Source organism: Camelina sativa, chromosome 14, assembly GCF_030686135.1.
Source record: "Camelina sativa cultivar CO46 ecotype springtype chromosome 14, ASM3068613v1".
Taxonomy (NCBI): Eukaryota; Viridiplantae; Streptophyta; class Magnoliopsida; order Brassicales; family Brassicaceae; genus Camelina; species Camelina sativa.
The window spans coordinates 20,809,982-20,827,136 of NC_141893.1; the positions used below are offsets into that span (position 1 = coordinate 20,809,982).

The window sequence follows — 17,155 nt, forward strand, 5'->3', positions numbered from 1 at the left end:
AAAAGGCAAAGACAGTCTTCAAAGGCCTATTGACAACATCCACAGGCTACAAAAGGGTTTGAGACATAAGCAAAGAAGAGTAGTTCAACAACAACAAGAACAAGTAGTCATGGAGCAGCAAGATCACCATGATCATAGACCTAGACACATTGGTGCTGGGGATGCACCTAACACACACAACCAAAGAGCTGGTATTGTGCCTCCTGCTGTGGTCAATAATAATTATGAAATAAAGAGTGGATTAATCTCCATGATACAAGCCAACAAATTTCATGGGTTGCCAATGGAGGATCCTCTAGATCACCTTGATGAGTTTGACAGAATATGTGCCTCACAAAAATCAATGGAGTAAGTGAAGATGGCTTCAAGTTAAGGCTATTCCCATTTTCCCTTGGAGACAAAGCTCATCTATGGGAGAAGACTCTTCCTACTGGAGCTATAACCACATGGGATGCATGCAAAAAAGCTTTTCTGGCCAAGTTCTTCTCCAATGCTAGGACTGCTAGATTGAGGAATGAAATTTCTGGGTTTGCTCAAAGGAATAATGAGAGCTTTTGTGAAGCTTGGGAGAGGTTTAAAGGATTCCAAACTCAGTGTCCTCACCATGGCTTCAGCAATGAGTCCCTTCTAAGCACTTTGTATAGAGGAGTGCTTCCCAAGATAAGAATGCTTCTTGATACAGCTTCAAATGACAACTTCCTCAACGAGAATGTGGAAGAAGGATGGGAATTGGTTGAGAACCTTGCTCAGTCAGATGGTAATTATAATGAAGATTATGATAGAACCATGAGGATCCCCTCCACTGATCAGGAGGACAAATACAAGCAGGATTTAAAGATGGTCAATGGGAAGCTTGACAAGATTCTCCTAAGCCAGTCAAAAACCATTCACTTCATTGGTGAAGAAGAAGCTCCAGTCCAGGAAGGAGATAGGGAGTTTGCTGAGTTGTGTTATATGCAGAACCAAGGAGGAGGATACAAAGGCTACAACCAAGGTGGAGGTTTCAAGCAGAACAACCTCTCCTATAGGAGCACCAATGTAGCCAACCCTCAAGACCAAGTCTATCCACCTCCTCAGCCTCAACAACAGCAAAACTATGCACCAAAGCAGCAACAACAAGTGTTCCAGCCCCAATTGTGTCCACCACCAGGGTTTCAGACTAACCAAGGCCAGGAACAAGACCTAAGAGCAATGATACAACAACTGTTGATTGGGCAAACCAATGGAAAAATTGAGGAAGCCAAACAGTTTGCTGAGCTGAATCAAAGGTTAACATCACAATATAATGATCTCAATATGAAGTTTGAGGGACTTAACTCAAGAGTGAAGTATATGGAGAGCAATATAGCATCTACTTCAGCTCCAAAACCCACCCAACTCCCTGGAAAAGCAGTTCAAAATCCAAGGGATTTTACTGCCAAAGCCATTCATCTCTTTAAAGAGGAAGTCACTGGGGACAGTGAAGATCAAGTTGGGGAGGATTGGTCATTTCTTGAAGCTCAAAGTGAAGTTTGTGCAAAGCAGACTGACTCCGGTATTGCACTCGACCAGGTGCTCGAGCATGCACTCGACCGAGTGAGTGTTCGAGTGGCTAATTGAGCTGAAGAGTCAGAAGCTGTCAAGCCTGCTAAGTACATCCCTCCTGCTTACAAACCGCCTCTACCATTCCCAGGACGTTTCAAGGCACAGAAGCTTAAGGAATTAAGGGAAATCATTGAGAAAAAACAAATGTTGGCTTTGCAACAAAAGGAAGAGAAGGCTTTGAAGGAAGTGGTTGTGATTGAGAAACAAGAAGAAGTGATGGCCATACAAGAGATCACCATTGCTTACCAAGAAGAAGAGAGAGGACCTGCCTTGGAACAGTATGATCCATATCCTCTCTATAAGGATTTTTTGCTTGATTTATCAAAGAAGAAGGCTCAAGCTCAAGATGAGAAAGATCTTGAAGACCTTGGAGGAGTAATCATCCCAATTAAGCTTAAGGATCCAGGTCCATTCTATCTGCCTTGCACTCTTAGCTATCTTCACTACAACCAGTGCTTATGTGACTTGGGAGCATCTATCAGTGTGATGCCCTATTCTATAGCACAAAAGCTTGGGCACACTGACTTCAAGTCCACCAACCTTTATATATGCCTAGCTGATGGTTCAAACAGAGATGTGGTTGGCAAATTGGAGAATATTCCAGTCAAGATCGGAAGAGCAAGGATTCATACAGATTTTGTGGTATTGGAGATGGACAAGGAACCTGAAGATCCTATCATCCTTGGGAGGCCATTCTTAGCCACAGTTGGAGCTGTTATTGATGTTAAGGAAGGTCTTGTGACCTTGAACATTTCTGAGGATATAGCTATGAAGTTTTACATCTATAACCCAACCAACCTTCCTACCATTGATGATCAACCTTTTACTATCAAGGAGAAAGGTGGTCATGAAGGTTAAAGTGAAGTGGCAACTCCAAAGGACAATCTCCCTCTTCAAGAAGATTCTGTGGAAAAGCTTAAGAGGTCAGTTCAAGAGTTGACTGGTATGGTTAAAGATCTCCAAGTCAAGCTAAACAAGAGGTCTTTGAGGAAAGCAAGACCAAGGCTCAAAATCAAGAAGAAATATTGTTTGTGTGTTAAAGGTGAGGTGATCAAGGATCAGACTCACAATGATCAAGAAGTGCCAGGGAGGATTTCATCACCTCCTTGGTATCTAAACAAAGCCTAAGAAGGCAGCCAAAGTCAAGCTTAGTGACTCTAAACAAGCTCACTAGGGAGGAAGTCCCTAAGGTATCCTTTGTAAATATGCTTTATTTTCTTAGTAGTTTTGATGTGTTTTGTTTTATGTTTGTGTTGGGCAGGCCTTTCAATGAAAGTGTAGATGGGTATGGAGAGATTTGGACTTGGGGAAGGAGATTCGCAAGCCCACTTGACCAGCCCACGAGAGGTACTCGACCGAGTTGGCAAAGAACTAAGGCCCACTCGATTCTCATTTCTCTAGAATGATCGAGTGGAGGGAAGAACAAGAAGAAAAATTTTGAAATTTCAAACTTTGGTCAAGGAGCTCGACCACGTGCTGGTCGAGTGTGGGGTCGAGTGGCATCAAAAAGCAGGTCAAAGATTCTCATTTCAAATTTGAATGGTATGGACGCTCCACCCTTGTCTCCTTGCCCCCTTAGCTTCTTTAAATAAAGCCTTACACGATCCTATGTCTCTCACACTCTCTCACTTGCTCAAAACAACTAAAATCAAGTTTTAAAATCTCTCTCAAAGTTCATCTTTTGCTCAAGCTTAGCTCTTTTGAGTTTTTGGGTCACTAACCTATTAAACTTAAGCTTTGAGTCTATTCCCTTCAGTTCTATTCGAAAATGTCTTCAAGGATTACAAGGAAGTCTCAACAAGCGGCTGCAAGCTCCATGGAACGTTTTGATGATCGGCTACAATCAAGAGGAGAAGCTGGAAGAACCACTCGACGCCCCACTCGAGCATGCACTCGATCGAAGCTGCCAAGGTCCCACTTAGAGGAGAGAAGGTTTTGGCCAGATGGATTGACTCAAGCTACCTCACTTCCACTCTCATATTGGCCAAGGAAATGCATCAAGGAAATCACATCTTCAACTTTGAGCTTCCAACAGTTGGGAAAAAACAGTTGATCTTACCTAACCAAGAGTTTACCACCATTCAAGAAGGAGCAAACATTGACTTTTGGCCAGCTGATGAGTTCTTGTTTGATGGGATAGTTCAACCTAGAGTTGATGAAGCTGGAGATGTGCAAATGGCTGATGGGGAGGAGCAATTTTACTTGCAGACTATGAGCCCAACCCAAGGGATAGTAGAGGAGTGAGAGAGACTAGCAAGAGGTTAACTCTCCTACAAAAGGGGAGCAAGTGGCATGGGAAGAGGTTTGATAAGCTTAAGAAGAAGGTGACCAATATGGCTAAGTCCATCAAGGGCCTAAAAAAGGAGATTGCTGAGCTGAAGAGTGCAAACTCATCTCCAAGCCATTCAAGCCCTTTGAGGAGGAGTAGCTCAACTAGAGCACTCTCAAGAGTTGCAAACCCTGTGGAACCAGCTAGAGCATCAATGTACGAGCCCAATTAGAGGAAGAGGAGTTCAAGTAGCCGAGAACAACAATTTTCGAGGCACTCGACCGGGTCACTCGAGCACCCACTCGACCGAGCACCCCAGATGCACTCGGCCGAGTTCCAGCCCAGATCACCATATGGCTTCCCACCTCCAGGTGCTTATCCAGGATATCCAGGTTACCCTCCCATCCCACCCCAGTACTTCATGGATCCAGCACTATACCAGCAGCTCTACCAGCAGCAAGGTCAGAATTTTGACACTCGCGGTCCAGCTCGACCCACCCACTCGAGCACGTACTCGACCGAGTCCCGGTCGATTCCCATCGTCGAGCTGCCCCAATCTCCACCTCCAAGTCGTCAACAAGATCCCACTACACTTTTGACAGCATGCAAGAGGATGTGGACAGTTTCTTCTCCAATCCTTGATGTACCACTATCACCTTCCCTTGTAAATACCATAGCATTTGATGTTGTGTTTTGTTTTTAATCTTCAATCCTCTTACAAATTTCTTTCACACAGAGGACTGTGTGATTTAAGTTTGGGAGAGGGTTTGAGATAGCATTTGATGTTGTGTTTTGTTTTCTTATTTCAAATTTTTAGCATCATCATGTTAATACTTGCATAGCATCTAAGGCATAGAAAAACCCTAAAAATTTGAAAATTTTTGCAAAATTCTTTATAAAAAAAAGAGTGTTCATGTAGTTTGCATTGCATAATAGCATCTTGTTTAACATGTTTCATGTAGGATTGTATAATATTTGCATTAGGGACCTATGATGAGTTTTGCCTTGTTAGCTTGTTTAATTCACTAGACTAGGATCAATGCCCAAGTTAATAGTACTTTGATGCTAGTTGAGTGGTTAGAAGCATAAGATTGAACCAAGCCTTGAATTCCTGCATTGCATTTGGTCTAAATTGAAGCATGTTGTGATTTGATGCCATTTCCTACTTATAAGAACTTAATATTGACTGTTAAATATCAATGTGTGCATTGCTTTAAACTCATGGATACCATATACATATTTGGATCATCTTTCTCCTTTTTACCACTCTTGTTGATCCAAGTAGCTGATTGAATCATTAAAATCAGTTTCCAATACCCTTAACCAACCCTTCTTTCAAACCACGCTTATTCTTGAGTGTGTGAGGCCTTTTTGGGATTGAGCTTGGTAGAAAGTGTTAGGTTTGAACTGACAAGAATAATGCCTTGTGTAGTTCTAGTTTGCATTTTCCAAACTAGATAGGACTAGGTGATTTCATTATTGGGTTTGGGATTTGGTTGTTTGAAAAAGAAAGAAAAGAAAAGAGGAGAAGAGAAAGAAAAGATTAGAGTCTTTAGGAGAGGAATGTTTTTAAGTAAAATCAAAGTCTAGTGAAAGAATGGGAAGTATGATATTGTTTAAAGATGGTTTCAGTTAAAGAAAAGAAAGAAAAGAAAAGTCTAGCAAAATGCTTATATGTCTTAAGAATAAGAAGAAAAGAGAACCATAGCAAATAAGTAAGAATCTCCCATTCCACTAGAAAGATCAAATAAGAAACCTCTCCTAAGACTTTAAAATCAAAAGAGAAAAGGGTGAAAGAGAAGAGAAGAAGTTAAAGGGTAGCACGAGGATCAATTGGGTTTAGATTGATAGGATAAACACTTTGGGTGCCTTTGGGTAGACAAGGTTTTGTTCTTGTATGTGTCTAAGTGTTCTTACCTTTAGCATTCTTCTAAAGCTCAATCCATTTTTTATGAGAGAACCTTGATATTGATAAACCCCACTCTAAAGAGAGACCATCATTGTCTCTAAACCTTTTACTGCCAAGCCAAATGAGTTTAACCAATGCATATAATTGATTCATGTTCTTGATTAATGAATGTTAAAGGAAATTGTTGATTTGAATGCATGTGGACATCTAAGGCTCAAATCAGTAAAGGTTATGATATGCTTGTCTAAAATCTTTAAGTACAGCTCATTCAACTTGCATCATAGTACTAGTAACTTGGACATTGATTCTAGATGGTCTATTTGCAAGCTTTAGGAGCTGAGATCCCACTTTCAAACCTCACCTACCTTCTTATGTCTTGTTCATTTGCTTGAGGGCAAGCAAAGACTAAGTTTGGGGGTGTTGATGTTCATATATTTTATCCTGTTTTCCCTTAATATATTCACATCTTTTGCATCATTTGCTATCCATTTTGACCATTATTGCATAGCTTTATGACTGTTCTTGCATTAGAGTTTAGTTGCATTACATTTGCATCTTTTCATGCATAAACAGATGATTTTGGAGCTTAAGGAGCATGGAAGCAATGCTGAGAAGAAGTGAAGCAATCATGAGGAGAAACCAAGAGAGCTAAGGCTGAAGAACCAAGGTCCGGAGTCCAACTCGACTGCCCACTCGACCAGACACTCGACCGTGTGCTGAGAGGGACTCGACCGAGTGGGAGGAGCACAAGAGGAGCCAACTCGACCGATCACTCGACCGAGCACCAGGTCGAGCCGCCTGGCTATTTTGTATTTTAGCGTTTTTAGGGCTTCCAATACTTTTTCTATATAAGGGCTTGTACCTGCAGCCACCAAAAGAGTGCAGCTTTTTAGAGAGTCAAAAACCTAGTTTTTACCTTTTTGGGAATTATTCCTTTTGCACTTTTATTTTTAGATCTTGTACCTCCTTGAAGGAGAAAAACAAAGAATTCTTGGATTTTGTTGGTTCCATAACTTTCAAGATATTAAGAATTCGTGTTTGATTCCTTCTTCAATATTGTAGATCTTTGCTTTATCTATCTAATCATGCAAGTTTCATCATTTTCTGGGTTTATGACTTTGATGTTCATCATGTGTTCTTGTGAGTAGTTGCTTAGGATCTTGAGGATGGGTTAGGCTGGGTTGTGTTTGAGGTTTCTTTGATTTGGTCAAGCTTGATTGTTGTAGATCTCTTCTAGGCTAGATATTCTTAATGCTGATCCTATATCTGAGAGAGTAGGATCTGATTTCTGTTGAATTTAGTAGTTAGTAAGCGATTAAGTGTGTAGAGTAGAGAAACAAGAGAATCGTTGGTGAGAAGAGTATTAGAAGGAGTATATTCCTTAAGTGTATCATTACAAGGTGGCTGGAGGCCTATTTAAAGGAAACACAAGTAGGGCTACTCCCTTGGCCGAGACATACAAGTTGGATAGTGACATAAAGTGAGAGTCCCACAAATCCCTATGGTGAAAGCGACATGTTTGGTTCCCCAAACATGTGACTATCTTCTTCTCTCCTCTCTAACGGCTAACTTATGCTTCTCGAGCCTTCTAATGGGCTTTAGGCTTCCTCTCTACTCCATGTAACATGAATACTCGGCCCCTTCACCTAACTTGTACGGACGGCCCGAGTTCTTCACTCGTACGGACGGTTGTACGGACGGCCCGAGTTCTTCACGTGTACGGATGGTTGTACGGTCATACCTCTCAATACTCCCCCTCAAGCTTAGCCGGATGAAGTGGCTAAGCTTGGAACCCGTGAAGGATCACCTCGTTAAAAACCTTAGCATAGAAAACCACATGGGACAAAACTATGCCAAGGAAAAGAGTGTGATCTCCACGAGTTAGGTGAGTGGCCTACGGTCGTGTAGGGTCTTTGAGACCCAACTTCTGATGAATGTACTCATAAACTTGGGGACTCGCAGCCTTAGTGAAGATGTCCGCTAACTGATCTTTACTTGATGTGTGGCACGGAAGAATCACGCCCTCTTCAATCTTTTCTCGAACCTTATGGCAGTCCACCTCAATGTGCTTAGTGCGTTCATGAAAAACAGAGTTTGTGGCTATGTGAATCGCGGCTTCGTTGTCACAATGTATCATGATAGGCTGGTCAGATTCGAAGCCGATGTCCTTGAGAAGAGCTTTGAGCCAAGTGAGTTCATTAGTGAGTTTTTTCATGGCTCTATATTCCGACTCCGCGCTTGAACATGAGACCACTTTTTGCTTTTTAGACTTCCAAGTCACTAGATTGCCTCCAATGAACGTACAATACCCGGTTGTCGATCTCCGGTCCATTGTATCACCCGCGTAGTCCGCATCGCAATATCCTACTATCTCCGTGTTGTTGTTCTTCCCCATCCAAATACCTTGGCCAGGACTCCCTTTGATATAGCAAAGAATCCGTTCCACCGTGTTCCAGTCGAAGTTCGTCGGTGCTTGCATATGTTGGCTGACTTGGTTCACCACATAGCACAAATCCGGTCGTGTGATTGTAAGATAGATTAGTTTTCCTACCAACCAACGATATCGCCCCACATCTTGATACGGTTCAGCAAGCTTATTCACCGGAGTATTGGGCGCCTGCTTCATCACCCCCTTTCGCTTGACCTGGTAGCTTTCTTCAAGCGGAGTGGGCACCGGTTTGGCCCCAAGTTTACCTGTCTCATGTAAGAGGTCAAGTGCATACTTCCGTTGGGATAGGAACAAACCCTCCGGAGAACGAGAAATCTCGATCCCAAGGAAGTATTTCAGCTCACCAAGATCCTTAATGTCAAAAATAGAGTTAAGAAGAGCTTTGGTGGCGAGAATACCGTCCTTATCGTCGCCGGTGAGAATGATGTCATCAACATACACAAGAACGACAACTTGACCACTGGTGGTGCAAAGGGTGAAGAGTGTATGATCCTGTTCAGACCTCTCGAAGCCATTGGTGCGAAGTGTGGAGCTAAGCTTATGATACCACGCCCGTGGCGATTGCTTCAAACCATAAATTGCCTTACGCAGGCGTAGGACCTTACCCGGAGCCACAAGATCTTCTAGACCGGGAGGAGGATGCATGTAGACCTCTTCATCGAGCTCCCCCTGAAGGAAGGCATTCTTGACGTCCATTTGCCAGAGATCCCAGGAGAGATTGGTGGCGAGCGAGAGAACAACACGGACAGTGTGAAGTTTAGCGACCGGGGCAAAGGTGTCCGTATAGTCCAAACCGTAGGTTTGTGTGAAGCCACGAGCAACGAGTCGAGCCTTGTACCGTTCGACATCGCCAATACTCAAATACTTGATGGTAAAGACCCATTTGGAGCTCACGGCCCTCTTCCCTTGTGGAAGATCAGCCTCGTCCCACGTACGGTTACGAACCATGGCACCCGTCTCGTCAGTAATGGCATCTAACCACTCCTTATGTTCCTTTGCTTCCTCATATGTCTGAGGGATGACGTGAGCATCAAGTTTTCCAAGGAAGGCCGCATGGTCAGGTGGCACAAGGGCAAGCGAACATACAGCCTGGATAGGATGCGCCACAGCTTGATTGTTGTAGTAGACCCGTTTGTCTTTCCATGTTGACGGATGAGATCTGATACGTCCACTACGTCGAGGTAGGTGTGGAGATGGACCAAATCTTGGGATGTATCTCCTTCGTTTTGGCCAGTAGGGTTGTCAGTGTGTAAGACCGGTTCAGTGGCCGTGTCCAATTGTGGTGAGCCTTCTGGTTCATCAGAGTAAGCCGTTGGCTGTATAGGGGCCTCATCTCCAGCAGTTTGATGTTGTGCGGTAGTGGGCATTGTATTGGTCCGAACATCATCATTAGGGCGTTTTGGTGCCTGCGTAATGCCTAAATGATCGAGAAGAAACCGTAAGTTGGCCGACCGGTCGGAAGCGGAGTGAGACAAGTCTTTTAGGCTCTCCCAGTCCTTCTTATCGTAGTAACCTTGGTGTTCAACGAACTTCACATCGCGGGAGACTAGGGTCCGGCCTGTTGTTGTATCATAACACTTGTATCCTTTTTGTCCAGTTGAGTAGCCAATGAACATGCACTTGGTGCTTTTGGGGTCGAGTTTGCTTCGTTGTTCACCTGGTACCAATACAAAGCACATACACCCAAACACACGTAAGTGACTTAACGGAGGTTTTGCTTTATTGAGTACCTCATATGGCGAGACATCTTGTAGGACTTTTGTTGGCGTCCGGTTGATCAAGTAACAAGCCATCATAACCGCATCTCCCCAAAACCTCTTGGGCACATTGGTGTGAAACATCATGGACCGAGCGACCTCCATGAGATGTCGGTTCTTCCTTTCAGCCACACCGTTTTGTTGAGGCGTATAGGGGCAACTTGTTTGTTGTAATATGCCATGTTTAGAGAGATGTTCCCTTAACTTGTGACTTGTATACTCTCCTCCATTATCCGATCTTAGTACCTTTATTTTAGCATTGAAATGATTAGTGACATAATTCTGAAAGTTGACAAATGCATCATACACTCTATCTTTGGAAGGAAGCAAGGTAAGCCAAGTGTATTTAGATTTTTCATCAATAAAGGTCACAAAATACTTGTTATTGTCCCTAGATAGACATGGAGAGGTCCAAACATCAGAATGCACTAAATCAAAGCAATGATCATAAATAGTAGTGGATTTAGGGAAAATAGATTTGCAATGTTTTCCAAGAATACAAGACTCACAACTAGAGTTATCAAAGTAAACATTAGGCATCATTAGTTCAAAAGCACGAGAGTGAGGGTGGCCCAATCTAGCATGCCACACCTCACTCGAGATAGTATTTAGATTCGATACAAAAGAGAAACACTTAGAAGAACTTGGTGAAGTATTCTCTAGGACATAGAGATCTCCTCTAGCATCCCCTTCTCCAAGGATCTTTCCAGTCTCAATATCCTGAAAATGTACACTATTAGGCCCAAAAATGGTGTAACAATTTAGATCAGCAGTAGCTTTCTTAACCGATAGAAGATTAGAGGTAAATGTAGGCATAAAGAAAGCTTTTGAATTTTTATCAAATAGTTTCAAGTCTCCTACTCCTTTAACCGGTATACTATCTCCATTAGCTATAATAACATTGCCTATTGCTGGTTTTATGTTGTGGATAAGGCTAGGGTTACTTATCATATGGTGAGAAGCACCCGAGTCAACAACAAGAGATTTACTAGGTTTTGAGGCAAAGAAGGTGATACCGGAGTCCTTAAGCGCAGCAATGGACTTAATGAGGGCCTCAAGGTCTGATTTCCTCACAAGGTCTCCAAATGAGGCGGCCATGGCCGTTGCCGTCATACCGCCTTGGTTAGCTGCACCCGATCCTTGGCCGCTTGACCCTTCTTGCGAGATATTGGCTTTGAACTTGGCCGGCTTGAGATGAGGGTGAAGAATCCAGCACTTGTCCTTCACATGACCTCTCTTTTTACAGTGATCACATACCATCACCCTACGTTCGTCATGTTTGTAAATCCCCTTGTTCGCGGTAGCTAGTTCTTCCTTTCCACAAAAGAGACCAAGAGATCCTTGTTCCTTTTGTACTTGAGAACAAACATCCTCAAGAGTAGGCAGCTTGTCTCCACGGAGGATATGTTTGATTAGATCATTAAACGCCGGGTTAAGGGTGAGTAAGAGGCCAAAGACCTTGTCTTGCTCCTTTCTTTCATTGAGGATGGCTGGATCGATTGTACTTGGTCGAAGCATCTCAAGCTCGGCCCATAGAGACCTAAACTTCCCAAAATGCTTCATGAACTCAAGGTCTTCTTGATGGAGACCGTTGATCGCCTTCTTGACTTCAAACACACGAGTCAAGTTGGTCACGTTTCCATATACATTCGCTAGCGTTTCCCATAACTCTTTAGCCGTCTCGCAGTACGAGTAGGCCTCGAGAATTGGAGCGTCTAGCGAGTTTTGGAGAATGGCAAGCACGGTCTGATCTTCTTGGAACCACTTGACTTCCTTCTCGAGATCAGCCTCCTTGTCTTCTTCTTTTTCTTCTTTGCCGTCTTCCTTGGTAGCTTTCTTGGGGAGTTGGTCCGTTTCGACATGGATCCAAAGTCCCCGGCCACTAAGCGCGGTCTTTGTGGTTCTCTTCCACAACAAATAGTTGGCCCCCTTTAAGACCACCGGAGTGACAATAGGCTTGGTAGTGTCCATGAGCAAGTTTTGCGAGAGGTAAGTGAGAAAGAGCTAAGAAATGAACCAGAGAATTGAGAAAAAGCGAGTATAGAACCAGAGAATGGCGAGAAAAGATTGAAGAGAATGGAGTGTAGGAAAGAATAAGAGTTGGTTTATAGGGTCACAGATCGAAAGACTGCTCTGATACCATGTTGAATTTAGTAGTTAGTAAGCGATTAAGTGTGTAGAGTAGAGAAACAAGAGAATCGTTGGTGAGAAGAGTATTAGAAGGAGTATATTCCTTAAGTGTATCATTACAAGGTGGCTGGAGGCCTATTTAAAGGAAACACAAGTAGGGCTACTCCCTTGGCCGAGACATACAAGTTGGATAGTGACATAAAGTGAGAGTCCCACAAATCCCTATGGTGAAAGCGACATGTTTGGTTCCCCAAACATGTGACTATCTTCTTCTCTCCTCTCTAACGGCTAACTTATGCTTCTCGAGCCTTCTAATGGGCTTTAGGCTTCCTCTCTACTCCATGTAACATGAATACTCGGCCCCTTCACCTAACTTGTACGGACGGCCCGAGTTCTTCACTCGTACGGACGGTTGTACGGACGGCCCGAGTTCTTCACGTGTACGGATGGTTGTACGGTCATACCTCTCAATAATTTCAAGCCTCTTAGCATCACACCAATGTCTAAGGAGCATAGATAAGGCTAGATCTAGAGACTATCATTAGGCTTGCTAAGAGATTAGAAGTCTTGTTTGATTTTTGACATATTGCTTAATGCTTGTTTGTGTAGATTCTTTACTTTGTGAGAACAAGTCTAGAGATGCATGAGTTTGATTATTTCTTGCCATGAGAGTGGATTAAACATGTCTTAGAAATATATGTCTAGAGATTAGCTCAAGTTGTTTGAGATTTGTTGACCAAGTTAGATGACCTCAATCATAGTCCAGCCCATGAATCCCTCCTCAAGACCTTCCTTGTTTATTGATTTCTTAGCTTAAATCCTGTTGTTTGATCTTTGTTTGATTCGTTTTGGTATTGCTCTGTTTTTCTTGTGTTGCTCTGTTTTGCGTATTTGTCCAGCTCGACCCTGCACTCGATCAGCACTCGATCGAGTGCTTGCTCGAGTTCCAACCCAGAACTTGTGTTTATGATTTGTGTTTGTCCTGTTTCACCCTAGTTGCATTTCTGTTGCATTCATTTAGTATCCTGTTCATTACTTACCTTGCATTAGTTCAATACTTGCATTTCCATAGTTTCTATTTCTGTTTGTTATAATCACTCTGTTCCATTTGCATTTAGCTCCTAGTTCTTGTAGTTTTACTTTCTGCACTTTACATTTCATAATATGATTGTTAGTGACAAACATCCTTTACATCTGGCTTGACTTAGACTCATATGTACATCTTGATTGTTCACAAACACTCAGATTGGATTGACACCTCTTATACTACAACTGCATAAGGGGAATTGAAACACCCTGACATCCATTCATTCATAAGTCATCATTCCATACATCATTCACCACCAACCACAAAAATAGTCAGTTTCATTTTCTCTCGGTTTTAGCCTGTTTTCTTGGTTTAAGCCTGTTTTGGGATAAAACAGGTTTAAGTGTTGTCTAAACACTCCAAATTCATCCTGAACTCTTACAATTAGTCAAATGCATTGTACTGTCAACATTCTGACCCTCGAAACAGTAACAAAGCTGTTTACTGCTTCGAATCAATGTGTTCTCTCGGTTTTAGCCTGTTTTCTTGGTTTAAGCCTGTTTTGGGATAAAACAGGTTTAAGTGTTGTCTAAACACTCCAAATTCATCCCCAAGTCTTACAATTAGTCAAATCCATTGGATTGTCACATATTCTGACCCTAGAAACAGTAACAAAGCTGCTTACTGTTTCGAATCAATGTTTTCTCGGTTTTAGCCTGTTTTGGGACAAAATGGGTAAAAGTGGTGTCTAAACACTCCAAATTCAACCCAAACTCTTATAATTAGTCAAATGCATTGGATAGTTACATATTTTGACCATAGAAAGAGTAACATAGCTGTGTACTGCTTCGAATCAATGTTTTCTCTCGGTTTTATCCTGTTTTCTTGGTTTAAGCCTGTTTTGGGATAAAACGGGTTTAAGTGTTGTCTAAACACTCCAAATTCATCCCGAACTCATACAATTTGTCAAATCCATTGGATTGTCACAGATTCTGACCCTAGAAACAGTAAAAAAGCTGTTTACTGCTTCGAATCAATGTTTTCTTGGTTTTAGCCTGTTTCAGGACAAAATGGGTAAAAGTGGTGTCTAAACACTCTAAATTCAACCCGAACTTTTATAATTAGTTAAAAGAATTGGATTGTTACATATTTTGACCCTAGAAAGAGTAACATAGCTGTTTACTGCTTCGAATCAATGTTTTCTCTTGGTGTTAGCCTATTTTCTCAATTTAAGCTTTTTTTGGGATAAAACTGGTTTAATTGTTGTCTAAACACTCCATATTCATTCCGAACTCTTATAATTAATCAAATTCATTGGATTGTCACAGATTCTGACCCTAGAAAGAGTATCATAGCTGTTTACTGCTTCGAATCAATGTTTTCTCTTGGTTTTAGCCTATTTTCTCAATTTAAGCTTTTTTGGGATAAAACTGGTTTAATTGGTGTCTAAACACTCCATATTCATTCCGAACTCTTATAATTAATCAAAGTCATTGGATTGTCACAGCTTCTAACCCTAGAAACAGTAACAAAGCTGTTTACTGCTTCGAATCAATGTTTTCTCGGTTTTAGCCTGTTTCGGGACAAAATGGGTAAAAGTGGTGTCTAAACACTCCAAATTCAACCCAACTCTTATAATTAGTCAAATGCATTGGATTGTTACATATTTTGACCCTATAAAGAGTAACATAGCTGTTTACTGCTTCGAATCAATGTTTTCTCGGTTTTAGCCTGTTTCGGGACAAAATGTGTAAAAGTGGTGTCTAAACACTCCAAATTCAACCCAAACTCTTATAATTAGTCAAATGCATTGGATTGTTACATATTTTTACCCTAGAAAGAGTAACATAACTGTGTACTTCTTAGACTCAAATTTTTCTCTCGGTTTTAGCCTGTTTTCTTGGTTTAAGCCTGGTTTGGGATAAAACGGGTTTAAGTGTTGTCTAAACAATCCAAATTCATCCCAAACTCTTACAATTAGTCAAATGCAATGTATTGTCAAACATTCTGACCCTAGAAACAGTAAAAAAGCTGTTTACTGCTTCGAATCAATGTGTTCTCTCGGTTTTAGCTTGTTTTCTCGGTTTAAACTTGTTTTAGGATAAGACGGGTTATGTGTTGTCTAAACACTCCAAATTCATCCCGACCTCTTACAATTAGTCAAATCCATTAGATTGTCACACATTCTGACCCTAGAAACAGTAACAAAGCTGTTTACTGCTTCGAATCAATGTTTTCTCGGTTTAAGCCTCTTTCGGGACAAAATGGGTAAAAGTGGTTTCTAAACACTCCAAATTCAACCCAAACTTTTATAATTAGTCGAAAGAAATGGATTGTTATACATTCTGACCCTCGGAACAGTAACAAAGCTGTTTACTGCTTTGAATCAATGTTTTCTCGGTTTTAGCCTGTTTTATCGGTTTAAGCCTGTTTTGGGATAAAACAGGTTTAAGTGTTGTCTAAACACTCCAAATTCATCCCGAACTCTTACAATTAGTCAAATGCATTGTATTGTCAAACATTCTGACCCTAGAAACAGTAACAAAGCTGTTTACTGCTTCAAATCAATGTGTTCTCTCGGTTTTAGCCTGTTTTCTCGGTTTAAGCATGTTTTAGGATAAAACGGGTTTAAGTGTTGTCTAAACACTCCAAATTAATCCCGAATCTTACAATTAGTCAAATCCATTGGATTGTCACACATTCTGACCCTAGGAACAGTAACAAAGCTGTTTACTGCTTTGAATCAATGTTTTCTCGGTTTTAGCCTGTTTTCTCGATTTAAGCTTGTTTTGGGATAAAACTGGTTTAATTGTTGTCTAAACACTCCATATTCATTCCGAACTCTTATAATTAATCAAAGTCATTGGATTGTCACAGCTTCTGACCCTAGAAACAGTAACAAAGTTGTTTACTGCTTCGAATCAATGTTTTGTCGGTTCTAGCCTCTTTTGGGACAAAATGGGTAAAAGTGGTGTCTAAACACTCCAAATTCAACCCAAATCTTATAATTAGTCAAATGCATTGGATTGTTACATATTTTGACCCTATAAAGAGTAACATAGCTGTTTACTGCTTCGAATCAATGTTTTCTCGGTTTTAGCCTGTTTCGGGACAAAATGTGTAAAAGTGGTGTCTAAACACTCCAAATTCAACCCAAACTCTTATAATTAGTCAAATGCATTGGATTGTTACATATTTTGACCCTACAAAGAGTAACATAACTGTGTACTTCTTAGACTCAAATTTTTCTCTCGGTTTTAGCCTGTTTTCTTGGTTTAAGCCTGTTTTGGGATAAAACGGGTTTAAGTGTTGTCTAAACAATCCAAATTCATCCCAAACTCTTACAATTAGTCAAATGCAATGTATTGTCAAACATTCTGACCCTAGAAACAGTAAAAAAGCTGTTTACTGCTTCGAATCAATGTGTTCTCTCGGTTTTAGCTTGTTTTCTCGGTTTAAACTTGTTTTAGGATAAGACGGGTTATGTGTTGTCTAAACACTCCAAATTCATCCCGACCTCTTACAATTAGTCAAATCCATTGGATTGTCACACATTCTGACCCTAGAAACAGTAACAAAGCTGTTTACTGCTTCGAATCAATGTTTTCTCGGTTTAAGCCTCTTTCGGGACAAAATGGGTAAAAGTGGTTTCTAAACACTCCAAATTCAACCCAAACTTTTATAATTAGTCGAAAGAAATGGATTGTTACACATTCTGACCCTAGGAACAGTAACAAAGCTGTTTACTGCTTTGAATCAATGTTTTCTCGGTTTTAGCCTGTTTTATCGGTTTAAGCCTGTTTTGGGATAAAACAGGTTTAAGTGTTGTCTAAACACTCCAAATTCATCCCGAACTCTTACAATTAGTCAAATGCATTGTAGTGTCAAACATTCTGACCCTAGAAACAGTAACAAAGCTGTTTACTGCTTCGAATCAATGTGTTCTCTCGGTTTTAGCCTGTTTTCTCGGTTTAAGCATGTTTTAGGATAAAACGGGTTTAAGTGTTGTCTAAACACTCCAAATTAATCC

The 17,155-nt window shown here is 41.2% G+C and overlaps 1 non-coding gene across 1 annotated transcript; it reads right to left on the reverse strand.

The window, feature by feature from the left end:
• Positions 1 to 504: 504 nt before the first annotated feature.
• On the reverse strand, positions 505 to 611 carry LOC147928468 (small nucleolar RNA R71). The gene has a single exon (XR_015581057.1). It is a non-coding gene; the product is annotated as a small nucleolar RNA R71 (small nucleolar RNA).
• Between the last annotated feature and the right edge of the window lie 16,544 nt (positions 612 to 17,155).